Source organism: Dioscorea cayenensis, chromosome 9 (genome assembly GCF_009730915.1).
Source record: "Dioscorea cayenensis subsp. rotundata cultivar TDr96_F1 chromosome 9, TDr96_F1_v2_PseudoChromosome.rev07_lg8_w22 25.fasta, whole genome shotgun sequence".
Classification (NCBI taxonomy): domain Eukaryota; kingdom Viridiplantae; phylum Streptophyta; class Magnoliopsida; order Dioscoreales; family Dioscoreaceae; genus Dioscorea; species Dioscorea cayenensis.
The window spans coordinates 6,958,677-6,968,878 of NC_052479.1; the positions used below are offsets into that span (position 1 = coordinate 6,958,677).

The 10,202-nt window shown below is 41.0% G+C and overlaps 1 non-coding gene across 1 annotated transcript; it reads left to right on the forward strand.

The window, feature by feature from the left end:
- The first annotated feature begins 623 nt into the window (after nucleotides 1–623).
- On the forward strand, nucleotides 624–729 carry LOC120269754. The gene has a single exon (XR_005539391.1). It is a non-coding gene; the product is annotated as a small nucleolar RNA R71 (small nucleolar RNA).
- Nucleotides 730–10,202: the final 9,473 nt, after the last annotated feature.

Consider the following 10,202-nt stretch of genomic DNA (forward strand, 5'->3'; position numbering starts at 1 on the left):
ATGTAGCTTCAACCGATTGAAACCTTGTGTCTGATGACTGGATGAATCTTGTCAAAGCTTTCTCTAAATCGGTCATTCGGGTTTCCAAGTCTGAAACTCAGTTCTCCATGTTTGGGGCTTATTGTTGTTGAAAACCTGGTGGTGCCATGGCCTTTTGTTGCCCTTAGTTATTCCAAAAAAAGTTGGGATGACTCCTCCACCATTACTTGTATGTGTTGCTATAAGGATTGCCTTGTCCTCTTCCCAGATTTCCCACAAAGTCTACTTGTTCAATGGGGATGAAATAGAAATTGAAATAGTACAATCGAATGGCATATAAAAACCCCACAACCATCACAACTTATGATTGCGGTACCCTTGGTGAAGTCAATGTATCCAATTTCTTGCACAATGCTTCTACTTAGGCTGCCAAGGATGTAACAGCATCAATTTCATGGAGTCCGGCCACTTTCTTCATTTACCTTGAATTCCATTGGTAGCTATTCAAACCAATTTCTTAAATCAATTGCCGGGCTTCTTTAGGAGTCTTGTTCCTCATTGTGCCTTCTGCGGCGGCATCTAGAAGTTGTTTGTTGCTTGAGCTGAACCGATTATAAAATGTATTAATGATCATCCACTCGGGGAACCCATGTTGTGGACATTTCCGCAAAAGGTCCTTGAATCGTTCCAAAGTCTCAAACAAAGTTTCAAGCTCCATCTTAACAAATGAAGATATATCATTATGAAGCTTTGCCGATTTTCCCGAAGGGAAGTACCTTGCAAGGAAAGGTTCAACCATTTTGTTCCATGTTGTGATGGAAGCTCTTGCCAATGAATGGAGCCACTATTTGGCCGTTCCTTTCAAAGAGAATGGGAAAACCCTGAAGCGAATTGCTTCATCAGAAACCCTATTGATCTTCAACATGTCGCACACTTCAAGGAAGTTCTCAATATGATTGTTCGGGTCTTCATCGGCTAACCCATTATATTGTGCGGACTGTTGAACCATCTGAATAAATGCATGGTTTAACTCAAAATTCTGGGCAGCTACCGGTGGAATCACAATGCTTGATTGTGTCCCATGAATAGCAGGTCTAACAAAATCTGAAAGAGTTCTTCATTGGCCCTCTTGTTCAGCCATGTTTTAAAATCCTTCACCCTCTATTTTAGCTGAATGATTTTGTTCATGCACAGGTTCTTTACCCCTTCTACAAACTGTTCATTCAAATTCAGGATCTCCTTCAACCAATATCGAAGGGTTCCCTTGGGTCATAACATAGAGCTTCTACAAAAGAAAGAAAAACAAATCATAATGATGATAGAATAAGAAAGTGTGAAATAGAGTAAATGATGAATAGCTAAAATAGCAAAGTGCAAAGTGTTCCTAAAATGACTATTCCCCAGTAACGGTGCCAAAAACTTGAGACACCCTACGATTATTGCTCCCCCTAGGATTATTGCTTCAAATAGAAGACCAACTATTATGTTTCCTAACTAATGCTTAATGAGTTACGGAAATCCTAAAATAAACGGTCCCAAACCTATGGTCAACCGTGACTAACTTTACACTATGTCCCGATGGAGAAATCAATCAGTCTCAACACCTCACACTATGTACAGTTGCAAGAAGCTCTAGGGATTCCAAACACTGTTCCCTAATATTGGTCTAACCCTTTGGTCAAGGCAAAAGACCCCTAGTCACAATTAAGACCTAGAACTAAGAATTACTTCAATGCTTCACTCTAATGCTCATGCAACTAAGCCCAGCGGAGTTCCTCTCTTAGCACTTCACTCTATTGTGACCTCAGAGAACTCTTGGAAGAAGGAGGTAGGATTAATCACAACGAAGGGGAAAGGGGACACTCTGTTACCTCTCGACTCACCCTCTCGACCATCTCCAATCTTGCTTTGTCTAACCCTCATGGTGTGTCACTCACTCACAAGGACTACCAATGTAGACTCTCAACCCTAGTGTCACTCTAAGAGAGAAATCATTCAACAAGCATTCAAGATTGAAACTCAATTAAAGATATCAATTAAGGAAAGCATAACAAAAGATCAATGAAATAATAACATCCTAGGGTTTACAAGTCCAACTACCCACAAGGGATTTAGCTCTCCATGAAGCAAGATACAATCAATAATGAAATCGAAAGTAAAAACATGTAATTCATAACTAAAACCCCTTGTATATTCATGTTGATGGTCTTGTGTAGTAGCCTCTTCCTCATCAAAGGTTCCCTTGTCAAGCCTAGGCAACACCTCGCCAGATTGGTGCCAATGAAAGCTCTATCAATAACTCTTTTAAAAAAGAATGTGATGTCGATGGCCACAGTACCATTGAAAAAACCTTGCCAAAACCCCTGTAAACCCTAAGTGGGCATCGTATCCAGAGGAAATATTGAATAGAAACACAATGATTTCTATTTAACTAGGTAAAAGTGAACAATGATAGTTTTGATAAAATGTAATGTGAACAAAGATAAAAGAAACAAGAATGAGAGGCACAAGTAAGTCAGAGGTAAGAAAATTGGTAGAAGTGGGGTACTCGGACAATGCTCCCACTAGGATTAATGTTTCAAGTGCAAGACCAACTATTATACCTCCTAATCAATGCTCAATGTGTCATGAAAATCCTTAATCACATGGTCCCAAATCTAAGGTCAACCGTGACTAACTCTACATTATGTCCCGACAGAAAAATCACTCAGTCTCAACACCTCACACTGTACAAAGTTGAATGGAGTTCTAGGGAATCTAAGTGATAACCCTCTTCCTATGTATAGGCCTAACCTTTTGGTCTAGGAGAAAGGTTCCTAGTCACATTTAAGCCCCAGAAACTAGAGTCACATCAACGCTTCACTCTGTTGCTCGGGCAACTAAGCCTCAGCGGAGTTCATCCTCTAGAACTTCACACTATTATGATCTCAAAAAACTCAAGGAGATAGAGGTAGGATAAATCACATCGGAGGGGAAAGGTGATGATCCGCTACCTCTCGAGTCACCCTCTCAATCCTCTCCAATCAAGCAATGTCTAACCCTCGTATTGTGTCATTCATAAACAACGGTTACCAAGATGGACTCACAATCCTAGTGTCACTTTATGGGAGAAATGATTCAACAAGCATTCAAGATTGGATCTCAATTGAAACATCAATTAAAGAAAGCATAATAAAAGATCAATGAAACAATAATATCCTTGGGTTTACAAAATTCAAGTACCCACTAGGAGGTTTAGCTCTCCATGGAGCACAATACAATCAACAATGAAATCAAAAGTTAAAACAAGTGTTGCATAAGAAAACCCCCTTGGTAGTCGTGTTGATGGTCTTGTGGAGTAGCCAAGTCTCCTCAAAAGGTCCCTTTGTTAGGCCTGGGACACACCTTGCCACATCGGTGCCGACGAAAGCTCCCCCAATAACCTTCTTCCAAGTGGAGCGTGGTGTTAAATCCTTAGAAACATTCAAAATATGTGCCAAAAGCATCTCTTAACCCTAGCTTATGGCCTCTCAAAAGATAGATGAAAGTTGGAGAAAAGGGGAAAAGAAGATCCCAAAAATCGGTCTGAATCGCGGCATAAATAGGGCTTGAATCGGGAATCCACACGCCCCTGTGAATTTTTTCCACGGGCTTGTGGAATTTCCACACGTCTGTGTGGATTCTCTAGAAATCTTGTTTTTGGCCGGCTATAAGCAGTAACTGCTACAGTACTTGCTATAGTGTGTTCCTACAATAACCTGCTACACTGCTTGACCAAAATACTCCGAATTCCATGCTTTTTATCGAGGCAACATAAACAGGCACATGTTTATGACGTAGATCGCACATCTTCTTCAATCAACAGCTTCATTGGCGGAGGTCTTGTTATCAATGCACAAGTCGGAATACACAAATGTGACTGCCTTTGTGCCCTTCAATCAACAGCTTCATTGGCGGAGGTCTTGTTATCAATGCACAAGTTGGAATACACAATGCACAAGGAGAGCATTCTACAAGTAACGGAAAATTTCAACACTAAATATGAAAAATCAATGCTCTAGCTAAAAACTCGAATGAAAAAGGTCAACAAACCCGAAATCTTGTAAGTGTGTGTAAACTCACTCAATTCAACCCAAAGTATACTACTCAAAGTTCTAATTATAAGGAATTTATTTATCTACAAAACATAACAAAATAAAAAGATGGTAGTAGCTTCACACATCCTCTAAAGTAGCCCTTTCCCAAGCGGCCGCTAAGATGGCTTTCACACTTTTGAGGTGGTAGCTCTTTCTACCAGGGTGGTAGTTTTCAATCATCCCATGAGATAGCACTTTTTCTCATTAGGGCATAACTTGTATCTGACTTATGAGAGTAGCTTCATACTTCATAGGTGGTAGCTCTTTCCACCCAAAACGCACAACTAACCAATAAATCTAATTATTTTATTGTATTATTTTTTTCTTTTCTTTTTCCAATTTTTTTTAGCAAAATAACACAAGAAACTAAACTAATTAGTCCCTTGAACAATGAATATGAGTTTCCAAAAGAGTTTCAAGAGTGAGTAGTGCAAAAAGTATCAATCGGGCAAAAATTCCTAAAAGTTCATGAACAAACTAGAGCATGCAAACATTCAATGTTAAAATTCTCCTAAAGTCAAGAATACAATCATCGCAACTAAGGTGAACCGCCATTGGCTACATGAAAATTTATGTCAATCAAAATTTATATAAAGTACATGTGCAATGTGAACTCCCCCCACACTTAAGATGTACATTGCCCTCAATGTACACAGTCAAGCACAATAGAAAGTAAATCAATTAAGTATATATGTGGGAGTGGCAATTGAAACAGAACTCCCCTGACTCCTAGTGTTGTGTTTGATGGAGCTAAATCCTTGGGAGTAAAGTTCCAACGGGTTGTGAAGCACACAAGGCACAGATTGGCCGTGTCCTTAACTAGTCCTCATTTCCCATACTGACAAGACCATCTGCACGCACACACAAGGGAGTTCAGTGAAGCTCAATAAACAAAAATAACTTGAGTATATAAAAATAAAGCAATGAAATACAACTCAAAACAATGAAAATAAAAGATCAACTCAGAAGGAGGATCCTTTCTGAGTAGTACAAATCCAAAATAGAATGCAAAAATAGAATGCGAAAAATAAGAACAAAGAAGGAAAAGACTAATACTAATACTTCCATTCCCTGTGGCTTAGACTACCCACTCACCGGGGTAATAATTACTTCGACACCCGTGCATTCGCCGTTTACACGCATATTTGGACGTGTCATAAGTCAATCGATAGAAGTGGGGTACTCGGATATTGTTCCACTTAGGAAAATTGCTTCAAGTGCAAAATCAAGTATTATATCTCCTAATTGACGCTTAATGATTTTTGGAAATCTTTAAACACATGGTCCAAAACCTAAGGTCAACCGTGACTAACTCTATATTATATCCCGGCGGAAAAATTGATCAATCTCAACACCTCACGCGGTGTAGAATTACAAGACACTCTATAAATTCCAAGTGATAAACTCTATTCCAATGTATAGACCTAACCCTTTGGTCCAGGCGAAAGACCCTTAGTCGCAATTAAGCCCTAGGTGCTAAAGTCACTTTAATGCTTCACTCCGTTGCCTGTGCAACTAAGCTCTAGCGGAGGTCATCCCTAACCGCATTTACTCTACTATGACCACAAAGAACTCTTGGAATGTGGATGTAGGATAAATCACATCGGAGGAGAAAAGGTATGCTCCATTATCTCTCGACTCACCCTCTCGACCCTCTCCAATCTTACAATGTCTAACCCTCATGGTGTGTCACTCACTCCAAAAGTTTACCAATGTAGACTCTCAACCCTAGTGTCACTCTAATGGAGAAATCATGCAACAAGCATTTAAGATTGAAACTCAATTAAAAACATCAATTAAGGAAAACATAATAGAAGATTAATAAAACAAATACATCCTAGGGTTCACAAATCCAAGTACCCACTAGGGGTTTAGCTCCCCATGGAGCTAGTTACAATCAACAATGAAATCAAATGTAAAAACAAGTAATCCATAGAAAAACCACTCGATATGAATGTCGATGGTATTGTGGAGTAGCCTCGTTTTCTCCAAAGGTCCCATTGTCCAGCCCAGGGCACACCTCGCCGGATCGGTACCGACGAAAGCTTCCCCAATAACCTTATTCTAAGCAGAGCGCAGTGTTGAATCTGTAGAACCACTCCAAAGATTTGCCAAAAGCCCCTCAGAACCTTGGCTGACGGCCACTCAAAATATAGGGAAAATTTGGAGAGAATGATGAAAGATGGATCCCAAAACCGGGCTGAATAGCTGCTTAAATAGGGATGAATCGGGCATCCACATGCCCCTGTGGATTCTCCACATGGGCCATTGGAATTGTCACTCGGACATGGGGAATTTCCACAAACCGTGTGGATTCTCTGGAAACCTGATTTTCGGCCGGCTTTGAATAGTAACTGCTACTGTGATTTACTACAGTGCCCTTCTGCAGTGCTCTACCAAAACACTCCCAATTCCACACTTCTAATCGTGGCAAAAAAAATGGGCACACGTTTATACTGTAGATCGCGTCGCTTCTTCAATAAACGGGTTAATTGGTGAAAATCTTGCTATCATTGCAGAAGTTGGGATACACAAATGTGACTACCTTCGTACCCTTCCAACTCATTGTAATGGCTTGAATACATGGAGGTTGGCACACATTCACGTATCTTAGAGCCCACTTGTGTCTTCGCATTTGTTCCTTCCAAGATTCCACAAAATAGTACTTTCACGATCTACTTTTGGCTTCCTTTCTTAATACTTATCTTCCCAAACCTACATGCGCAAAAAACACAAACACACACAAACACTTATCAAACTCCCCCACACTCTTAAGCTTTTTGCTTGTCCTCAAGCAAAAGAAATAAAACATTGAAGCATAGAAGAAAGAGATATTGAAAGTGCTCGGCCTTAGATTCACCAAAGAATGCAAGGAAACCATTCTATGAGTATGGGCAATTTCAACACTAAATACGAGAAATCAATGCTCTAGCTAAAAACTCGAATAAAAAAGGACAACTAACCCGAGATCGTGTAAGTGTGTGTAAACTCAGTCAAGTAAACCCAAAGTATACTCCTCAATGTTCCACGTATAAGGACTTATTTAACTACAAAACGTAACAAAATAAAAAGATGGTAGTAGCTTCACACATCCTCTAAGGTAGGCCTTTCCTAAGCGGCCGCTAAGGTGGCTTTCACACTTTCGAGGTGGTAGCTTTCACTCATCCCATTAGATAGCTCTTTCTCACATTAGGGCATAACTAGTATCCGACTTATAATAGTAGCTTCATACTTTATAGTTGGTAGCTCTTTCCACCCAAAAGGCACAACTAAAAAATATATCTATTTTTTTCCTTTCTTTTCTTTTTCAAATTTGTTTTAGCAAAATAACACAAAAAAAAACTAATTAGTCCCTTAAACATTAAACTTGAGTTTCCAAAAGAGTGTCATGAGAGAGTGGTGCAACAAGTGTCAATCAGGCAAAAATTCCAAGAAATTCAAGAACAAACTCGAGCATGAAAACATTCAATGTTAAATTCTCCTAAACTCAAGAATACACTCATTGCAAATATGGTGAACTGCCATTGGCTACGTGAGCATGTATGTCAATCAAAATTTATGTAGAGGACATGTGCAATGTGAACTCCCCCCACACTTAAGATGTACATTGCCCTCAATGTACGCATACAAGCACAATAAAAGTAATACAATTTAAAACACATGTGGGAGTGGGCAATTAAAACAATACTCCCCTAACTGCTAGTGTTGCGTTTGATGGAGCTAAATCCTCAGGAGTAATGTTCCAACCGGTTGTGAAGCGCACACGGCCTAACAATGGCTATGTCCATGACTAGTTTTCAATTCGCAAACTGACATGACCATCTGCAAGCATACACAAGGATGTTCAGTGAACCTCAATAAATAGAAACAACTCGAGTATATAAAAGATAAAGCAATGAATACAACTCGAGACAAAACAAAAGGTAAACTCAGAAGGAAGATCCTTTCAGAGTGTACAAGTCCAAAATAAAATACAAAAATAAAGGTGAAAAATATAAACACAAAGTAAAGAAAAGACGAATCAAGCGTCGTTGTCATCCTCTATTGGCTCTGTTGCGGCTGCTACTGGTACATAATCGCATGGCGCTGTTAGATCTGGTGATGGTGTGGTTGGTGGGACCGGAGAGGTTCGAGGTCTCTTGATGAAAGGCGAGGATGCTTCTCGCTCTAATAACTGCAGTATAGTGTCAAGACGCGGTATCATCCCTCTATACTGCGCAACCTGTATAGCCCAAACCTCAACGATCTCAGTCTGAAGTACACTCACAACACTCTCGAGTCTCTCAAAATGATCATGGGCTCGAGAAGGAGTGAAAATGGGATCTTGTGCCTGAGGTGTCTCTTATGTCTGTAAAGGGGTACCTCGGTCTCCATCGGTGCAAATCGAGGCTCGGGAAACATACCGTGTACCCTCCGCTACATCCTCTCCACCCTCAGTGGTCCCTAGGGTAGGCGTAGCCAGAATGTATGCTCGAAGCCCATATCTGTGCAATAAACCCATCATCCTAATCGTATCGATTCAGAAAGGGGAGGGGACGATTATCTTTTCAGCATCTCGGATAGTATAAAAAACACCCATACCTAGGATGAGTCTAGTGACGTAGGGGCAGTGAATAATATACCCATTCTCCCATTGTTACCCTGGTGCCTCATGAAGTCTACCACTACGTGGCCCATGTAAATTGGCACGTTCCGGACCATGGAGTATAGGCAGAGTAACTCATGCAGGCCCAAAACATCTATGTTGTAATCTCGGCCATTCAAAGATCCGCGGGACAAACATAAAAGCCTTAGACACTCCTAGTTCAAAATCGCTCTCGTCCCACATAATACCCAGTATGCTTCTGCGTGGGGTTAGGATGCAAAGGGTAATATGTCGGCAAGTGTCCATACTCCTCTCAGACGATGTATCTTTGATAAAGTGCTTGTGTGATATGAATGCGAAGCATTCTTTCCTTATGTTGAGCATTACTTTTCTCGTGTTTTTACATTAATATGTGTGTTTTTATGTTACTTTTTATGCGTGTATGGTTGTGAGGATGAGTATGAAGGAAATAGGCCAATGTGGATCATAATGCACCTATTTTGGAGTAGATCTTGCTAAGGTTCAAACGCGAAGACATAGGGGCAGGTGTGAGATGCTAGAGTGTGTGCCAACCTCCTCGCATTCGAGTGAGTACATCCATTTGAGAGGGCACAAAGGGCGCTCACTCTCGAGCATTCCGACTTATGCATACAAGAAAAGGAGCTCCACCAACATATATATCATTGAAGAAGCAAGTGATTCACAATGTGAGCGTGTGCCCGTTATGCGTTACCCCGATGAAAGTATGGAATTAGGGAAGTTATTTAGGTCGAAGACCGTAGCAGAGCACCCTAGCAGCGATGCGGCCGATAGATCGTGAGCGACATTCTGCACCGCTCAGAAACCGGAAGCAGAAACAGAGAATCCAAACGGGCGTGTGGGAAAATATCCACGCCCGTGTGGAAAGTTCGCGACGGGCGCGTGTATCGTCGACGCCTCGTGGAGTTGCTCGATTCCAACCCTATTTAAAAGCCGATTCGACCCGATTTTGGTATTCTTTTCTCCATCTTTTCCCCAACTTGTGAGAGGGCGTCGGCTAGGGTTTCGAGGGATATTGGCCAAGGTTTTGGAGAGGTTCTACGGCTCCGACATCGTGATTCCATTAGGAAGAAGGTTGGTTGGGGAGCTTGATCGAGGCGTATCCTATACCGGACTGAAGGGAATCCTTGGACGACGAGTAGAGGACTTTCCACAAGACCATCGACCACGATCATCGAGGGGTTTCTTTATGGATTCATTGCTTTTTACATTCGATTTCTTTTGATTGTACTTAGCTCCATGGAGAGCTAAACCCCTAGTGGGTACTTGGGTGATTGTGAACCCTAGGATGTATTCATCGCATTGAACTTCTTTTATTATGCTTTCAATAAATTGATGTTTATTGTGAGTTCCAACCTTTGAAAGCTTGATTGTATGAACATTTCGCTAGAGTGACACTAGGGTTGAGAGTTCTTGTTGGTAACCTTGTGAGTGAGTGACACACCACAAGCGTTAGACAAAAGCTAGGTTGGAGAGGGTTGAGA